This window comes from Eulemur rufifrons, chromosome 1 (assembly GCF_041146395.1).
Source record: "Eulemur rufifrons isolate Redbay chromosome 1, OSU_ERuf_1, whole genome shotgun sequence".
NCBI classification, from domain to species: domain Eukaryota; kingdom Metazoa; phylum Chordata; class Mammalia; order Primates; family Lemuridae; genus Eulemur; species Eulemur rufifrons.
In genome coordinates, this window is record NC_090983.1 from 16,502,163 (window position 1) to 16,523,504 (window position 21,342).

Consider the following 21,342-nt stretch of genomic DNA (forward strand, 5'->3'; position numbering starts at 1 on the left):
CTTGACATAGGAAGATCCCAGATTATCGGGTCCTTAAAGAGGGAGGCAGAAGGCCAGAGGCAGAAAAGGTGACTTGACCAGGAAGCACAGAGGTAATGATGTGGCCAGGAGCCAAGTAACACACGCATCTTCTATAAACTGGAAGAGACAAATATAGAGTCTCCCCTAGAACTTCCGGGAGTAACACACCCTGCTGGTACCTTGATTTAGGCCTTATAAGACTCACTTTGGCCCTCTGGCCACCAGAATCCTAAGAGAATACATTTGTGTTCAAGCCACCAAATCTGTGGTAATTTGTTACAGGAGCAACAGGAAACTCATACATAAATCCATGGCTGTTCACTGCATAATTCTTTCAACTTTTCTGTATATTTGGAAATTTTCATGAAAAATGTTGAGATTTTTAGAAAACTCCCATCGGCCAAAAGTGGGAATTAAGTCAAAGGCAAGCTCACTGAACTAGTTTACACTAACCTCTGATTGGGAGGGTTCAGAAGTTGTCAGTCACTGTTATTTAAAAGTTTTAAGTAGAACGCTTGTGACTCATTAGAATTTATAATTGCCCTGATTAATAAGATTGATAAAATTGTATTAATTTTATCTCCTACTGATTGATAAAATTACAACCAGTAGGAGAGAAAGTGAAATACAAAATTTTCTGGAGAATATAGAAGAAGTCACTGTTTTTATTTGAGAAATCCACCACGTGGGGAGGTCTGCCTGGCCTGGCAGCTTCCCTGGGTCCCGTTCCCTAATATGTTACAGTTTTTCATTTCTCCCTCAACTTCTGAAACTGCAGGTTCTCCAGAATAGACTAGTCAAAGGATTTGTTGTTATGGTTTATTTCTCCTCTTAGAAGAGTTTAGGAAGAAACTAGGACCGAGCTAGGGGACTAGCAGCAACTGTTTGAATGATTAGATCAGTAACTTATATAAATAGGTTATTTTTAAGTTGAGAGCTTATTAATCAGAGACCGACTGTGTTAGAAAAAATTAGTCTCTCTTTACCCAGATGATCATAGATTTTGGCCTTTTTTCTTTTAGATTTTAATCACCCAAATCTGGAAGTTAGACTTCATTATGTCATTCTAAAAGTACAAACTACCTTTAAAAAGAACAGTAAAAAATTCATACTAAAGAGAAAACAAAAAGTAGGCAAATCTTAAAGTTGATCTTAAAATTTACAGTTCCAAAATGGCAAATAAAAACTTAAAATTTTAAACCAAGTTTATAGCCCAAGCCATAGATAAAAATAGAAATCATCGTCATGCATGAAAGAACTCATATACACCCTCTACAGAGTTGTGTTCTCAGGAAGGGGGAGATCTGATTTCTCAAAATCTGTTTTTCAAGCAAAATGAATAAAATATCTCAAATATTTTATAAGTGCCAAACACAGCAGATGGCATTTGCATGGGGATTATATAATCACATTGAAAACCAACCAGAAAGTTCTAAGAATATACACAGAGTGAAAATACCTCCACTTCACCCTCTCACTAATCAGAATGACTCTCCTACAGAAAGGGCCCACCACCTTCTCAGGCCAGAAGGAGAAACACATTCAGAGCAGAGGTACATTTCTCCGGCTCGAGAGCAAAACTGAAAATCAAAGGAGTTCAGTCAGTGCCAGTGTATTCTCATCATCACAAACACCCCAAACCCAGTGATTTGAACACAACATAGCCAATGAATTCAAGAAGGATCCGCTGTGTAAATCCTTGTGTATTATTTTCATGAAACACCCAAATTTTTCAATTCACTTTTTGACTCCTGAGACTTATTTGCAAATCCACAATGCATTGCACACCAATTTCCAACTTTAAAAATTACTAGATTCTCCTTTTTCTTTCAACCTATTTTTCCCCAAAATGAAATTGCTGTTGCAGAATTGTCTGGGAAAAAGGCAGCAGTCAATAACTCTTTTAGGAAAAAAGTCACCATTAGACCATTACAAATACAGGTTACCCAAAAACTGTGCTGAAAGACATGTACACTGGTTCCTCTTCAGATCATATAAATTTCTCACCTTTTATTAATACCAAAGATTTCTGTGGAGAGTAACAACTGAGCCTTTAACTAACTGCTTGAGACTTTGTGTCTGCAGGGCTTGTCATGATGTAAAAAACAAACTTTGTAAGATTTTTTTCGTGCTTTACAACTTGTATGTAAGTTGCAATCTTATGTATCATTTGGAAAGTACAAACCTTTGGAAAAAGCATTATTTTTCAATCAGCCGCCTTCTGCAGTTTTCATGTGTTTCCCTTTTGGCCCCGGACAACTGCACCAGGAGACCCTATTGGGTTGCAACTGCCTTTGCCCATGAAGCAGGGACAAAGAACACACCTCCATGTGGAATGGAAGAAGGCTGTCCATGAGGGGGCCTCTGTCCAGTATCCTCCCCTAGGGGTGGGGTCAGTGTGCACAGCCACACTCGACAGAGGAGGGGGCACCGGTTGAGCCCCCAAGTGGCTCCATTTAGTATTTTTCCAGCACCAATTGTATCTTCAGCAACCACCTCATGTCCTGGCTAGTTCTAGGCTTTAGCGGTATTTCAATATACATTTTGGATGAGTGAATTTATGAATATGTGAAGTTGTGTTTTAAGGTACAGAATTGTTCTCTAATGAAACATGATGAGAAACTCCGGCCCCCCCCCCACCATAACACCATAAGCTCCTTTTCCAACAAAGACCCAACATTCATCCCACTGCACCTAGCAAAGGAGGCACATGTAGCCTCTACAAATACAATACATGTTGACTGATTTTTTTTTTTTGTTAAACCAGCTTTACTGAGCTATAATTTTACATAAAATAAAATCCAATTCTGAGTACAATTAGATGAATTTTAACAAATGTTTACGATCATGTAACCATCACTACCATCAAGATAAAGAAGATTGCCATCACCCAGGAAGTCTCTTCCTGCTTTGCAGTCAAGGCCATCCCCCTACTCCCTGGCCCCAGGAAACCAACTAGCACTATTGTTTTACCTTTTCTAAAATTTCATATAAATTAAAGCCTACAGTGTCTGGCTTCTTTCACTTATCACAGTGCCTTTGAGATTTATCCATGCTGTCGTATCAATAATTTCATCTTTATTTTTAAGTACTATACTATCTTACCACAGGTGATGGGTATTTGGGTTGTTTTCAGTTGTAAACAGTATGATTAAAATAACTACACAAACGCAAGCAAAAGTCTTTGTACAGCTATGCATTTTATGTTTTCTTGGATGAATTCTTAGGTGTGGAATCGTTGGGTTGCGTAGTAAGTGTATATTTGACTTGATAAGAAATTGCCAAATTTTTTCCAAAGTGGCTGTAATATTTTTGCATTCCCACCAGCAGTATATGCGGATTCTGGTTGTTCATCAATACTTGGTATGGTCAGTCTTTTTAATTTTAGCCATACTGGTGGGTGATTTTTTATTGAGCAATTTTAAATTGAATTTCCCTAATGACTAATGTCATGGAATACCTCTCCATGTGCTAGACAGATTAATTCTGGTCACTAGCTTTTGTGTGGTATATTATTAAGAACAGCAACAGAAGGGTCAAACATTTTCTCCCTGGACATAGCCACCCACTTGTACATCCAGAGCTATGCCAAGCCTAGAATGACTGTCCCAACATAACACCACACCTGGAAAAAGTTACACACTTTCGAAAAACATTTCAAAACTAAAATTGAATAGTTAAAGGCCAGATTAATTATCTGTCTTTTCTTCCATAGGAGAAAGAGAAAGAAAAAAAAAAAACTCTCATCTCACAAATAGAAAGATCTGGAAATGGTGCAGCAGTTCCTTCTCTAACAGTCTTAACTAGACACCCCCATATAGCACATCACTAGCTATCAGATGGCCATATGAGATTTGAAGGTTTCAGAACACTAAATTTGCCTCTCAAAAGAACCAAATGTTAAACTACGCCACACATGTCGTTAGTCTCTTATAGTATTCAATTTTCTCTTCATCTTATTTTAGGTGGGATTCAAAACACCCACCACAGATTTTTTTTTTTTATAAGAGAGAATGTTGTTTTGGTAGAAAATGTGTTCAACTCCTAATCATTTGTCAAGGTTTTTTTTTTTTATATGAGATGTAGCTTTCCATCTACTTAAAGTACAGTAAATTACTCATATTCAGGACATCAAAAAATGTCACCTCTTTACTTAGGAAAGAATAAAATCAATCTACACAATTATCCTCTCCATCACTAACAATCTTGAAAAAAATCCTAAGGAACTTGTCTCTATAACTCTTTTAAATTCTCCACTAGAAATTCACATAGACCCTGAGTCTCTCCTCCCAATTTTCCATCTTCACTCAAACTGCATACTATAAACGTTGTTTTCCAACATTTAAGCTGGAGAATCAAGCTCAATAAATTGCCTTTTATTCCCAATAGCAGAAAGTCTTTCAGACATAATTTATATAGTAACATTTTTTCATTGGAAAAGAAGAAAAGAAAAAAAGACATAAGGCAAAAACCCATTTACAGCTGACATCCATTAATTTGCATCATCCTTCTGTAACTTAATCTGTTCCTGTACCTGGTTGGAGATTACAAATTTAGTTGGCTTGCTTGCATTTGACTCTGCAGGTGTAGAAGTATGACCATGATGAAATGAATGAGTCTTTCAGGGACCTTCGATGGATCCATTCTTTTTTATAAGCCCTGGCTGTTGGTAACTGCATCTATATCAGTCTAAATTTTTGTTTCCATCTTTAGGATAAGGGGACTATTCCGTTTTTGTAAATATGCAACGCTTGACTTATTTCTTTGACAAGCATATTTTCCAATGTAAGACATGCCATTTTAAATCCAAACATAAGTTTAAATGCCTGAGATTTGGCCAAAGAAACAGAGACAGGGTATCAGATGAGAGCACTGTGGTATTTTCGCTCATGTGTTAATTACTCCAAGGAGGATTTAGCCCCCGAAGACATTTTGCCTGACATCCGTCAATCAGCCCTTTTGTGGAAATCAAAGTCATCTAATCAGTTGCAAAACTCAGAGAGATTGATAAACACAATTATGGCTTGCCTCCCCGTATTTTCTTACGGATGTCCTTTGCCACAATCATCTCCATATCCAGCCCTGAGATCTTTTAACTCTGAAATAGTTGCCCCTGCTCTCTCCCCCCGTGCCCTGTTGTGACTGAAAGGCTTGGTGTGCTTGAAGCCAAATTCACGATGCAATGAGCAGCAGAGGAATGAGGGAATCTGAAAATAGCATTCCTGCAGCTCAGAGCATCATCTTAATAAGCAGAGGCACTGATATTGCCTTTAAAAAAAATCACCACAAATGGTAATTATTTAAACCATGTATTAGTAATGCTTTCCCAGTGTCATTTTTTATATGTGTATAGGTCCAAATCATGGTTATTCCTTTTAACAATAAGTCCAGCTGTGGGCCCAGGATGGGTGGAGAGAACTCCTCTCCCCCCTCCCCCATCTCCATGCACCAGGCTCACGCCAAGCCAGAGAGCTGCAGATGCAGAGTCCAAGAAGGGTTACAGCCTGGGGCACAACAAGGGTGGGCCAATGCCTTAGAATTCTCCAGCCCTGTGTGCCAACTCCACCTTCTCCCTCACCTCCTCCCCCTCCCAGAGCAGGGCTGTGATCATGCCACTTGGGAACAGCTCTTACATCAAGTTGCTGCCCATAAACACTTGCTGATGGGCAGTTGAATGAACCAGCAAAGCCTTCCAAACCCTGGAGGTTCACAGACCTCAGGCCTTCTCTGCTTGACCAGACTTTACTCACCACAGAAGCTCAGGGGAGGTTTCTGGGGGTCCCGCAACTCCACTCTCCCTGACTGCCAAATGGGACTACTGAGTAAAAACCATTTAAAGGAGAGAAAGAAAAACAGCTCAGAACATGGCATCTCCAAAAAGACTGCTCTTCTGCAGTCCTTACAGCATTTACTGTCACAGCATTAGTCTTTCCCTCTACTTGGGCTCGCTCTAAGTACACAGTTCCCATAAGCTTAGAAAGGAAGTGAGAAGGCCAGACAAAGTAGGGAATTTGTAACCTGGAGTCACAGATTCTTAGAGCCAGAGTGACCTAAAAGGTCCTCTAATACAATCATCTTGTTTCACAGTTGAAAACACTATGGCCAAGAGAAAGCAGGTGTGGCTTACCCAAGATCATAATCTGGTGGTCTAAAATTGATTAAATGCACCTCTTTATTTTCTAAAATAAATAGCTATGAATTACCAAACCAAGAACAATAGTAAGGTAACACTTGTTGTAAACTCACTGTTGCCAAGTACTGTGCCGAGTGCCATTCATAGATTATTTCATTTAAACCTCACAACAATCCTATGAGCTGGTTACTCTTGTTAATTCTATGTTACAGTTGAACTGAAGCATGTTTCAACCCTGGCCAGAGGTCACATAGCAAGTAAATAGAAGAGCCCATGCCTTTAACGGTACAATCTACACTCACTGCCATTTGAAACTCCTGTGGTGACCTTAGGCACTTCTTTTTTTTTTTTTTTTTTTTTTTGAGACAGAGTCTCACTCTGTTGCCCAGGCTAGAGTGAGTGCCGTGGCGTCAGCCTAGCTCACAGCAACCTCAAACTCCTGAGCTCAAGCGATCCTCCTGTCTCAGCCTCCCGAGTAGCTGGGACTACAGGCATGCGCCACCATGCCCGGCTAATTTTTTCTATATATATTTTTAGCTGTCCATATAATTTCTTTCTATTTTTAGTAGAGGTGGGGTCTCGCTCTTGCTCAGGCTGGTCTCGAACTCCTGAGCTCAAACGATCCGCCCACCTCGGCCTCCCAGAGTGCTAGGATTACAGGCGTGAGCCACCGCGCCCGGCCCGGCACTTCTTGAATGAGCACTATATGAAGTGTTTTCAGGATCCTTGTGGAATCATGTGGTCACAGAGAACCAGGGTAACCCATTTCTCAAACTGTCAGAAAACAGATTGATCGTAGCTGCTTGCCATGAGCAAGATCTAATTAACTACTTGTTTCAGTCTTCCGCATGCTCCAAGCTGGATTATTTACAGAAAGGCCAAGTCCACTTGATACATCTTGAGAAAGCAAACCCTTGTTTAGTACTTAAAAGTCTCGATGTTTTCTGTACTTCTTGTCTCCAAAACACTTTTTACCCCACCGCTTCTAGCAGTTATGAACGTCCAACTCTGCCTTTGAAAGTCTAACCCCAGCTCATTCACCCAGCTGACAGCCTCCCAGAGCCTGGCCCACACACGCCAGCGACCCCCAGGGGTCTACTCACCTGAGACATGGAGCATAAAGACTTTCAGCTGAAGAGGTCTGGTCTGGAATATTCTGAAATGTATAAAATGGTGGCAGAGACATTTGAGATGAGTGCCCCACACCAGCAATATTCCCCATCTGAGAGCACAGCAGTGGCTGGGCAGAAAGATGTTCTCAGAAAAGCAGTATAGGGTAGCGCTTAAAAAGAATGGGCTCTGCAGTCAAACTTCAGTTTGAATCTTAGCTCTTGCATTTCCCAGTTTAGAGATCTTGGGCAAGTTATTACCCTCTCTGAGCCTCAGTTTCCCCATCTGTAAAGAGAAAGAATAGCTACCTCGTGGGGCTATTGTAAAAATTAAATGAGATAATATAAACATTTAGCACCATGCCTAGCACATAGTAACAAGTTAATTAACATTCTTTAGGTTTGTATTAACTCTGCCTCTTTTCACTGGAGAGAGAATGTTTCCAGGAGAGGGGAAAAGGATGAGATTGGTGGAGGCCGGAGGGTGAGTAAAAATTAAGCAGAAAATTCTAATGCCAGTGGATCTCAAGGCCAGGAAAATCTAAGGAATGACTGTAAGTCTGGGCAGGAAAAGAATACAGCCAATTATACCTACTTTCCAGTACTTTTCAAGCATATATGTATAGCATATGTTTAGGTGTTTATGCTGTATATATAATTAGCCATTTTTCTCCAGCATATCCAGTAATTATTTTATCAAATTCACATCTGTTTTAATTAGGCATGTACACACTTTACTATATTGTAAAATGTCAAACACACTATAAAATAGCTCAGAGTACATTAACACATAAAAACAAAAATTCATTTGACATATCACAAACAGCTGCAAGAAGCTCATAGACCCAACCAGCTGCTCCTCGACAACTTCTAGCCAACGGCTGTTCTGTCGGGTCCTTCAGAGATTACTCTCATGCCGGAGCTGCAGTTTCTGTTTTCAGTTCTCTTGCCTTGACATGATTGGCAGATATGGTGTTCGGAGAAATGTGTAAGTTAGCTGGTACCGCACATGTCAACCCGTTTTCAGTTTGCCAGCTTGGAGAATCTCAGTACAGATGATAATACCAAATACCTCAAACCCAGACAGGCTTGAGCGGCCAATTATACGACTCCCTCATTATACAGATGGGGACATTGAGAACCAGAGAGAGGAACTGAGTTAGCAAATGAAGTGGGACCAGTCTGGTGCTTCTTCTACCCTCACTGGTTTCTAAATCTGACCGTGCATCAGAATCACCAGGGGTGCTGGTGTACAATGCTGATCCCCAGAGCCCACCCTGACCGAGAAGGCCTGAGATGGAGCCAAGGACTATATATTAATATTTTAACAAAAGTTGCTAGTTATCCCAAATCAGTCAGTTCAAGGACCCGCACTTAGGGATCACAGTGTCTACATCACCTAGCATTTCTGACATTTCTTCGTACTCTCTATTTCTGAGATTATCCCCATTTCTGATCGGGAGACACCAATAGGACTTCAGTGATTATGACTGTTGACTTGCCAGAACATTGGAACTGATTAATCCAGACCCAACTCTTCTCTGAGGGGAATATTTAGTGATAGATTATCGCTGTTACTCCTTAACTCAGCCATTCGGGATGGGTTTGTGCTCCGCTGGAGTGTTTTCTGTGCGGAAGCACATGGCACCCATGTTTGGTTACTTTCCACAGAGAACTCACCAGAAGTTCCCCAACATTGCTGCTGAGTGAATCTCTCTCACACCGGTTTTCTGATTTGTTGATCAGCAATGGACCAGCCAATAAACAACTGGTCAGGGTAAAGAGAAAAATCACATAATTGTCAATAAATAATTGACAAAATTCAATACCCACTCATGATTTTATATTTTTAAAAACCTCTCAGTAAACTTTGAATAGGGGGAAACCATCTAGTCTTAGAAAGAGCATCTAGAAAAAAAAACACAAACAAACCTACAGCTAATAGCATACATAATGGTAAAATATTAAATACTTTCCTTCTAAAATGGAAAAAATGTCTGCTTTTATCAATTCTATTTATCTCTCTATATTATCAACATTCATTGGAAAATTAAAAATTTTTAAATAACTTATACCATCAAAAACATAATAGTTCAGAATAAATTTAAAAGATATGTAAGACCACTATACTGAAAACTATAAAACATTGCAGAGAAAAATTAAAGACCCAAATAAATGAAGAAAGACATTATGTTCATACACTGGAAAATTTAGTATTGTGAAGATACCAGTTCTCCAAAATTGATCTATAGCTTTAATGTAATCCCAATCAAAATCCCAGAATTTTTTTTACACTACTCGTTTTCAATACTCACTATAAAGCTACAATAATCAAGACAGTATGGTATTAGCATAAGAATATACAAACAGAGAGGTGACATTCTTTTCAAATGCACATGGAATATTCTGCAGGATAGATCATGTTAGGCCACAAAATGAGTCTTAAGTTTAAGACTGTAATCATAGCAAGTACCTTTTCCAACCACAAAGATATAAAACTAAAAAATAATAATAACAGGAAGAAATGTCACAAATATATGGAAATTAAATAACACATACAACCCATGGCTCAAAGAAGAAATCAAAAGGGAAATCAGAAAATATCTTCAGACAAAATTTAAACACAACATACCAAAATTTGAGATGCAGCAAAAGCAGTCCTAAGAGGGAAATTTATAACGATAAATTCCTAGTTAAGAAAAAAGAAAGATCTCAAATGAGTAACTTAATTTTATCCCTCAAAGAACTAGAAAAAGAATAAAATTCAGTCCAAGGTTATAAAAAAATAATAAAAATCAAAGTGGAAATAAATGAAATAGAGATTAGCAAAATAGAAAACAATGGCATTAAGAATTTTTGTAAAGATAAAATTGACACTTAGCTAGACTAAGAAAAAAACCTCAAAATCAGAAATGAAAGAGGAAACATTACAATTAATACCATAGAAATACAAAGGATCATAAGAGACTACTATGAACAATTATTCACTAGCAAACTAGACAACTGAGAAGAAATGGATAAATTCCTAGAAATATACAGCCTACCAAGATTGAATCATGAGAAGATAGAAAATCTGAACAGACCAATAAGTAATGAGATTGAATTAGTAGTCAAGAAACCTCTCAAAGAAAAGTTCAGGACCTGATGGTGTCACTGGTGAATTCTATCAAACATTTAAAGAAGAATTAATGCCAATCTTTCTCAAATTCTTCCAAAAAATTAAGAAACACTTCCAAGCTCGTTTTACAAGTTCAGCATTATTCTGAAACCAAAGACAGAGATGCTACCATAAAATTATAGGCCAATATTCCTGATGAAGATAGATGCAAATACACTCAAAAAAAAATACTAGCAAACTGGATTCAACAGCATATTTAAAAGATCATATACAATGGTCAAGTGGGATTTATCTCTAGGGTGCAAGGATGGTTCAATGTAGACAAAGCAATGCATTGAGACACATTAACAGAATGAGTAAAAATCATATGATCTTAATAGATGCAAAAAAATTTGAAAAATTTTCATGATAAAAATTCTCAATAAACTAGATATAAAAGAAATGTATCTGAATACAATAAAGACCATTTTTGAAAAGCCCACAGCTAACACCATGCTCAATGGTAAAATGCTGAAAATTTTTCCTCTAAGATCAGGAAAAAGACAAGAATGCTTACACTCACCTCTCCTATTCAATATAGTACTGAAAGTCCTAGCAAGAGCAAGTAGTCAGAAGGAATAAATGACATCCAAATTAGAAAGGAACCAGCCTGAGCAAGAGTGAGACCCCATCTCTACTAAAACTAGAAAGAAATTATCTGTCCAACTAAAAATATATATAGAAAAAATTAGCCGGGCATGGTGGCGCATGCCTGTAGTCCCAGCTACTCGGGAGGCTGAGGCAGTAGGATCACTTAAGCCCAGGAGTTTGAGGTTGCTGTGAGCTAGGCCGACACTGTAGCACTCAGTCTAGCCCGGGCAATAGAGCGAGACTCTGTCTCAAAAAAAAAAAAAAACACAAATTAGAAAGGAAGAAGTAAAATGCTCTATTTGCTGAATATATGGTCTTATATACAGAAAATCCTAAAGACTCTACCACAGAATTGTTAGAACAAATTCAACAGCATACAAAAATCAAAATACAAAAATTACTTGTGTATCTACACACTAATAACAATCTGAAAAAAATTAAGGACATAATCTCATTTTAATAGCACCAAAAAATAAAATGAAATGCCTAAAAAAATTAATCAAGGAGGTAAAAATCTGTACACAACAAAGTATTGAAGGAAACTGAGGTAGACACAAATAGAAATATGTCCTACATTCAGGAATTGGAAGAATACTGATAAAACACCCATACTACCCAAAGTGATCATGAGATTCAATGCCATCCCTATCAAATTTCCAAAATACCCTAAATGGCCAAAGCAAGAACAAAGCTGGAGGCATCACACTATCGGATTGCAAAATATACTGCAAAGCTATAGGAATCAAAACGGTATGGTAATGGCATAAAAACAGACACATAGACCAATGGAAGAGACAGCCATACATAAATCCATACATTTACAGTCAATTGATTTTTGACAAAGTTGCCAAGAACACAGAATGAAGAAAGGACAGTCTCTTTAATAAATCATGGTGGGAAAACTATATATCTACATACATGAACCCTTATCTCACATCATTTATAAAAATAACTCAAAATGGATTAAAGACTTAAATACAAGACCTGAAACTATAAAAGTACTAGAAGAAAATATGGGGGGAAGCTTCTTGACATTGGTCTGGGCAACAGTATTTTAGATATGACCCAAAAAACACAAGCAATAAAAAGCAAAAATAGATAAATGTGATTGCATCAAACTAAAAAGCTTGTGCATAGCAAAGAAAACAATCAGAGTGAAGAGACAACCTATAGAACAGATTAAAATATGTGCAAACTGTATGCCTAATAGGGGTTAATACCGAAAATATATAAGGAAATCAAATCAATAGGAAGGAAACTAATAACCCAATTAAAAAATGGGCAAAAGATGACATAAATAGCCAACAGGTATATGAAAAAATGTTCAGCATCACTAATCATCAGGGAAATGCAAATCAAAACCGTAAGATATCACCTCATACCCATTAGGATGGCTATGATCAATAAGTCAAAAGATAAATTTTGGCAAGTATGTGAAGAAAAGGGAATCCTTATACATTGTCAGTGGAAATGTAAATTGGTACAGCCATTATGGAAAACAGTATGGAGATTCCTCAAAAAATTAAAAACAAAACTACCATACAATCCAGCAATCCCACTTCTGGGCATATATATACAGAGGAAACAAAATCAGTATCTCAAGGAGGTGTCTGCACTCTGATGTTTATTGCAGCATTATTCACAATAGCCAAGATATGGAAATAATCTGTGTCCATCAACAGATGAATGTATTTAGAAAATATGCTATATGTACAATGGAATATTATTGTCCCTTAAAAAGAAGGAAATCCTGTCATTTGTGACAACATGGTTCAATCTGGAGGACATTATGCTAAGTGAAATAGCCAGGCACAGAAAAACAAATATTGATTGATCTCAGTTATATATGAAATCTATAAAAGTTGAACTCATAGAAGCAGAAAGTAGAACGGTGGTTACCAGGGCCTGGAGGGCAGAGGGGAGACTGGGGAGCTGTTGGTCAAAGGATACAAAGTTTCAGTTAGACAGGATGAATAAGTTATGGAGATCTAATGTAAAGCATGATGACTATCATAATGCTGTATTGTATACAGTAGTTCCCCCTTATCCATGGTTTCACTTTCTGTGGTTACAGTTACAGTCAACCTCAGTCTGAAAATGTTAAATGAAAAATTCTAGAAATAAACAATCCATAAGTTTTAAACTGTGTGCTATTCTGAGTAGCATGATGAAATCTCATGCCTTCCTGCTCTGTCTCACCCAGGATATAAATCATTCCTTTGTCCAGTGTATCCACAGTGTATACCCTTACTCACCTGTTAGTCTCTTACTAGCCAATCATTATCAGATCAGCTGTCCCAGTATCACAGTGCCTGTGTTCAAGTGACCCTTATTTTACTTAATAATGGCCCCAAAGCACAACAGTAGTGATGCTGGCAATTCACATATGCCAAAAAGAAGCTGTAAATTGCTTCCTTTAAGTAAAAAGTTGAAAGTTCTCATCTTATTAGGAAAAACAATCATGCTGGGTTTGCTAAGATCTACAGTAAGAATGAATCTTCTATCAGTCAAATCATGAAGGAGAAAGAAATTTGTGCTAGCTTTTCTGTTGCACTTAAACTACAAAAGTTACAGCCACAGTATGTGATAAGTGTTCAGTTAGAATTAAAAATACATTAAATTTGTGAAAGATGTGAACAGAAATGTCTTCCAATTGACAGCAATTGTGATTGGTATTATTCGTGATTTCAGGCATCCACTGAGAGTCTTGGAATGTATCCCCTACAGATAGAAAACAAGTGTAGTAGCCCCACCCTAAGAGAATAGATCTTAAGTATTCTACCGCCAGAAGAAATGGTTACTATGTGAAGTGGATATGTTAATTAGCTTGATTGCAATAATTATTTCACAGTATACAATGTTTTATTCCATTTGTCCTGCTATAACAAAAATATCCCAAACTGGGTAGCTTATAAATATCAAATTAATTTTTTTTAAAGTTCTGGAGGCCGGGAAGTCCAAGATCAAGGTGCTGGCAAGCTCAGTTGTCTGGTGAGGGCTGCATCCACCACAGTAAAGGAACACTGTATCCTCACCTAGCAGAGGTGGAAGGGTAAGTGAGCAAAATGCTGCATGAAGTCTCTTTTACAAGGGCCTTAATCCCACTCATGAGGAAGGAGCCCTCATGGCCTAATCACCTCTTTTAAGGCCCCACCTCTTAACACTATCACATTGGCAACACGTAAATTTTGGAGGGGACATATTCAAAGCATAGTATTCTCCAAGAGAAACGAAGACAAATTTCCCCAAGAAAGAGTGCAATAATGTCCACAGCACATTTATTCATATTCTCCAGAAAACAACGCAAATGGCTATCAATAAAACAAGAGATAAACAAATTGCAATATATTCATATAATGAAATACTACTCAGCAATAAAAAGTAACCACTGATACATGCAAAAACATGGGTGAATCTCACTAATATGCTGAGTGAAAGAAGTTGGACACAAAAGAGTAGACCCTATAGGATTCCCTTTATATAAAGTTGTAGAATGGGTGAAACTAATGTATAGGGATAGAAGTCAGAGTAAGGATTGCCTCTAGATGGTAGAATTGACTGGGAAGGGGTTTTGGGGGATGATAGAAATGTTCTATACCTTAATAGGGGTGTAAGTTACATGAATGTTTATATTTATAAAAATTCATCAAACTATACCCTTACGATCTATGGTTTTCATAGAATATAAATTATACCTCAATTTAAAAGAGGGGATAAATAAATAAATAGCAAGTGCTACGGGGACTTATTTTTACTAATTAGTGCTGCCTTTCCTTCTGGAATTTATTTCTTAACTTCTTTACCAGTGTTCCTGTGACTTCCTAAATAACTGACTTGTACTCAAATCTTTGTCTCAGGTACTGCTTCTGGGAAAATCAATCTAAAACAGTCACTTTGCTACTGAGTGATGGATCTGAGATTTGAAAACAGGTCTTTCTGATTCCAAAGTCTTAATTCATCACGCTGCCTTCAACACATGCTTACAACGGAACACTTTATTTGTCATTATCAATCTGTGACACATCAAGTAATCAAAAAACAAAAGGAAATGATTTTTTGAATTCATAAGGTTAAAGTGGCATATATGTGTGTATATGTTCTCCCTATCTTAGAACATACCTTTTTTAAAGCATTATACTGAAAAGTCCTTAATAGATTCTGAAACTTAGAAATCATTAGCTCATGTTCTCTGAACACTGAACAATAAAACTGGAAATTAATAACAAATGTTTGAATAAACAAACCAAAAATAAATACTTTCCAAATACTTGAAAATTAAAAAGAAAAATGTTTCTCCTAAATAATGATAAGAATAATTTAGAAATTAAAAAATACAACAGCAGATAAATATGTGTATATGTACACATACATACATACACATATTTACAGGATATGGCTAAAGCTGTACTTTTATATAATATGTAGCCACAAATATTTTCTCCTTTTTTTTAAGACAGAATCTTGCTCTGTCTCTTAGGCTGGGGTGCAATGGTGTAATCATAGCTCACTGCAATCAACTCCTGGGCTCAAGTGATCCTCCTGTTTCAGTCTCTGGAGTAGCTGGGACTACAGGTGTGTACTACCACACATGGCTAATTTTTTATTTTTTTAGATACAAGGTCTCACTATGTTGCCCAGCCTGGTCTCCAGCTCCTCGCCTCAAGTGATCCTCCCACCTCAGTGTCTCAAGTAGCTGGGATTAGAGGCCCGAGCCACAGCCCCCAGCTGCTACTATTTTAAAAGATAAGATAATAAACTTTTCAACTCAAGAAACTAAAAGACAAATGACAAAATTTAACTCAAGGAAGGGAAGAAGATAATAAAGATAGATAAATACATAAATGAATTAAACATAGAAAAGCAAAATTGATAAATGATACCAAGAACTGGTTCCTTGGAAATTCAATAAAATAGACAAATCTCTGAATAAGCTAATCAATAAATATAGAAAGAAAAATCATAAATAAATGCATTTAGGAGCAAAAGATGATAAAGAAATGGATACAGTGAAGATTTTAAAATTATAAGTAAAAAAGTCACCAGGTATATAAATATATTAGTAAATCTCAATGAAATAGATAGCTTTTGGCAGCAGCAGCTGTGAGTGAGGAATAATAAATTGAATCAAGAAGTAATTTTATTTTTAATTACCTCCAATAAAAATTCTGGAGCTAAGTAATTCTATAGGTAAGTTAGTATACATCTTCAAAGAGCAGAAAATTCCCATTCTATGTAAACTTTTCCATTATACCAAAATAAATAGGGCTCTTCCCAATTTATTTTGTAAAGTTATCATAACTGTGATACCAAGCACTGAGAAAATGGTACCCACATACGCATGCACACAACTAGATGTGCAGAGAAGAGTTAACATAGCAGGCCTGTCCCTTCACCCTTAGAAAGTCCTGCTTACAAGTTTGGCCCTTCGCTACCATCTGGGAACTTGGAATTCAGCCAGGTTTCTACCCCTGTAATTGATGAGTGGCTCACTGTTTCTAAACTGTTTATGCAAACAATATGTTTTATGCTGAACCCCAGCTTTCCTTCTGGGATTCTGGAATTTTGGTATATGCCAAGCAGAGGCTTTCTACATGATCAGCCTCCAATAAAACCCCTGGACACTGAGTCTCTGGTAGGCATGATTTCACATGGGTTGGGACACTTATTGCTGGGGGAATTAAGTGCATCCTGTTTGACTCCACTGGGAAAGGACTCTTAGGAGCTTCTGCCTGGTTTCCCCTGCACTTCATTCCATGCACCTTTGCCTTTGCTGATTTTACTCTGTAGGCTTTTGCCGTAATAGATCATAGCAAGAGTATAACTACACACTGAGTCCTGGGAGTCTTTCTTGCAAATTAACAAACCTAATAATGGTTTGTTAGGCAATAGTCCTTGCATGTAGATGCTAAAATTCTAACATACTAATGAACATTAAAATAATAATTTTCCAAAGTCAAATTTTAGTTGAGTAATATAAGTACAGTTAATCCTTGAACAACACAGGTTTGAACTGCATGGGTCCATTTGTACATGGGTTTTCTTCTTCTGCCACCCTTGAAACAGCAAGACCAACCCTTCTTCTTCTGCCTCCTCCTTAGCCTACTCAATGTGAAGATGATGAGGATGAAGACCTTTATAACAATCTACTTTCACTTAATAAATAGTAAATATATTTCCTCTTCCTTATTATTTTATTAATATCAATGAAACACAATATTCAGCCTGGAGTCAGACACTAATGTATGTAAAATTTCAGTACCCAATAAAACAGCAATCTCAAATTAGCAGAGAAATGAGGATCTGTTCAGTTAATAAATCTGTAGTAATCAGCTGTTTAGAGGGGGAAAGTTCATTTAAAATCTCATCTCAGAAATATTCCAAAGTAAATTCTGGATCTATTGAACTACAGAAGATAACTCATCTAACTATAAGAAGATAAAATGATTAAAACAAAACTGTAAGAAAATATTGGTGAATTGTATCTAATCTCTCAATATCTAAAAGTAATTTTTAAAAGTGAAACAATCAATAAATTTACAATTTATGCATCTAAAAATAAACAGAACAAAAAACAAATAAAATATTTACAATAAATACCACATAAAAACTATGAATATTTACACATATATATAAAGGACTTTGAATAGATCAACAGATAAGTGGACAGGGTACATGAAAAGGTCACAAGCAAAAATATCAATGGCAAACAAAGAAAAACAAGGGAAAAAATTCAAGAATAAAGATGCAGCTTTTTAGCTCTAAATTTAGTCATTTTCTTAGAAATAGGACCACCAGTGCTGATGAGGCAGAGTGAAAAGGAAACTCACTGCTAGTGAACTGTAAATGGTAAAATCTTTTTCAAAAGTGTTTTGGAGCCGGGAACAGGGACTCACGCCTATAATCCTAGCACTCTGGGTGGCGGAGGCGGGAAGATTGCTTGAGCTCAGGAGTTTGAGATCAGCCTGAGCAAAAGCGAGACCCTGTCTCTACAAAAAAATGGAAAAATTAGCCAGGCATGGTGGCACACACCTGTAATCCCAGCTACTCGGGAGGCGAGGCAGGAGGATCCCTCGAACCCAGGAGTTTGAGGTTGCTGTGAGCTATTAATATGATGACAACACTGCACTCTAGCCCAGGCAACAGAGTGAGACTGTCTCAAAAAAAATAAAAAAGAAAAGTGTTTTGGCAATGCATATGAAGAACTTGAAAAATATTCATATCAGTCAAGCCATCCAGCTTAAAAACAGAAAAAAAGAATCATGCACAAAGATGCTAACTACAGTGCTATTTATAATGACAAAAAGTTGGAAACAACTGAAATGCTTCAGAATGGGAGGTTGGAAAAGCAAATTATGGTGCATTCAAAAGAAAATGTTACTCACTTATTTTAAATGTTTATAAAGTGCTTTTGGTAATATGGGGGAAATGCTTTTGTCAAATATTAAGCCAAAAAGCAAAATGATATAAAAGTATTCATTTGTTCAGATCCATAGGATCTCAATTATGTAATTAATTTAACAAATATATAATATATGCACATATAAATATATGTATAGATGCAAAATATTATATATACATATATTGTATATTATATATGCATGTGTGTGTATATTAAAAAGCCAAAATGTATCTTGATTGTCTCAGAATGTTAGGATTATGGGGAGACTTTTTGATTCTTTCTACTTTTCATCACTTTGTCAATTTTCTATAATGAGCTGGGGAGAAAAAACTTTGTTTAAAAAAATTAAAAATAGGTTGTCCAGATTTCTCATACCAATGAGCCTTTAGAAGAAATTTTTTTTCCCAGGAAAATGGACTTAGAAAAAGATACAAGGTATGTTGGTGCCTGGGGTAAAGAGTTGCGTGACTAGATACTGTCAAAGAGGAAGGGCTTGTAAGTAGATGTAGCCTCCATTCAGGCCAAGGTGAAGTAATGACCTTGGAGAGTCCCCATGACCTTCCAGAAACTGCCTGTTCTCATGTGCAGCAAAAGATGGGCTATTAGGGAGCATTGAAATCTATAATAGTTGTGAGAAGTTTTCAAGTACCCATTTTTTTCTGACTGTCTGAAACCAGTTATGCAGGTTTCCATGCAAAATTTGCAACCATAAAGGCCTTTTAAACCCCCTGATTTTGCCCACATGCTGTGGAAACAGGTATGAAAGTGATATTCTGTAATTGCACCAAGGAAAAAGCCTAAGCAATGCCACATAATTCAGAACAATGGATGTTTCCAATCAATAACCTTGGCATCTTCCTAAATCTTTGTATAATTGTCCTTGTCTTGCCTTGGAATATGTATTCAGTTCATCGTGCATAAGGAGGCATGCATGTTTAATCATAATATGGCTGGCCGGAACTGTTCCACAAATGTCAAGTACAAATTCCTTTGTCTCTTCTTTCTAATCAATCATCCAAATCTCCACATGCCTTATTAGCAAAGAGTCTAATGTTTCCCTTTTGAGACTCCTCTCACCCTTTGATAATCCAGACTGGCTATGAACATTTCTCCAGGGCCAATGGCCACATCTCCTCCTAGGGACATCACCCATCCACTCAGCAATTAGCTCCTCTAAGGAAGACTCCATGTTGGGCCCCCAAAATCCAACTCTCAGTGCTTTGCTTCCCAAACATGGCCACAGCCAGCTGCCACTTGGGCCCAGAGAGCCAGGTGAAGGTGGGACCAGGATCTACCACCACACAGTCCTTTTGTCATTTGATCTCTAAAATACAAAGAGCCTAAGTAGACAACATCTCCCTGAGACAAAGGGTCTCTTCTTCTGAAGTGGTCCCCAGGGACCTTCCTCCTAACCCTCTGAGATTTTCCAGGTGATTCCAGGAGCCCACGTTACCACCTGCTCTTCTGACAGTTACATTCCATGGGGGTTTTGGCATAGGAAAAGATACAGTCCACAAATATATCTCTGCTCCAATAAAAGTCATTCTATATCCTTATCTGGTCACACCTGCCATCTTATCCCCATTTACAGGTTAGGAAATTCGCCTAAGGTCACACGGCTGAGATGCCTTTTGTAGTTTTCTATCTTCCACTCTAAGCCCTTGTCCTCTTATTTCCCTCCATCTCTTCTCTATCCCAGCCATCGTCCTCTTCTCTATCTTTACCTTCATCCACAGCATTCACTGAGAGCAAGTACTAATGCAATATTGTACTAGGACACTGATGATAAAGGAAGAAGACATTCATCCACGATCTCCCCAAGTTTGTAGTCCAGTTATAGAAACAAGATTAGCAAGAGACATGAAGCAGTCTTAGGTAACTGGATACTAATTTTATTTCTACTTCTCATTTTTTCTTCACCACAAACTCTGCTCTTTCTCTTGTCTCTTCTTAAAAAAAAAAAAAAGTTGACTCTTTATTTATATTTTATTTTATAAACACACACATATATATATATATCTTGCACAAAGGATAAAATGTATATTGCATTTTATAGAAAAATAAAATAAACATCTATATACTTTCCATTCAACTCAAGTGAAAGGTGGCCTTACTAATAACCTATCTAAAAGAGGAAAATAAACTATCAAACAAAAAATAAGGAAAATAAGCTCACAACAAAACTACCCCCTCTGTTTTAATTAAAACACCTGTGATGAGATAGGAACACTCATACACTGCTGGTGGGACTGCAAACTAGTACAACCTCTGTGGAAAGCAATATGGAGATACCTCAACGAGATATAAGTAGAACTACCATTTGATCCGGCAATCCCATTGCTGGGCATCTACCCAAAAGAACAAAAGACATTCTATAAAAAAGACATCTGCATTTGAATGTTTATAGCAGCACAATTCACAATTGCAAAAATGTGGAAACAACCCAAGTGCCCATCAATACATGAGTGGATTAATAAAATGTGGTATATGTATACCATGGAGTTCTACTCAGCCACAAAAAAACAATGGTGACATAGCACCTCTTGTATTGTCCTGGATAGAGCTGGAACCCATTCTACTAAGTGGCGTATTCCAAGAATGGAAAAACAAGGACCACATGTATTCACCATCAAATTGGTTTTAACTGATCAACGCTTAAGTGCACATATAGTAGTAACATTCATCCAGTGTCAGGCAAATGGGAGGGAGGCGGAGGGGATGGGCATATACACACCTAATGGGTGCAGTGCACACCGTCTAGGGGATGGACACACTTGAAGCTCTGACTCGGGTGGGGCAAGGGCAATATTTGTAACCTAAACAGTTGTACCCCCATAATATGCTGAAATTAAAAAAATAATATTAATGATAGTAATTAAAACACCTGTGGTCTAACTCGTTATCTTAAGACTTCATTTTCTCAGCCTGGAAG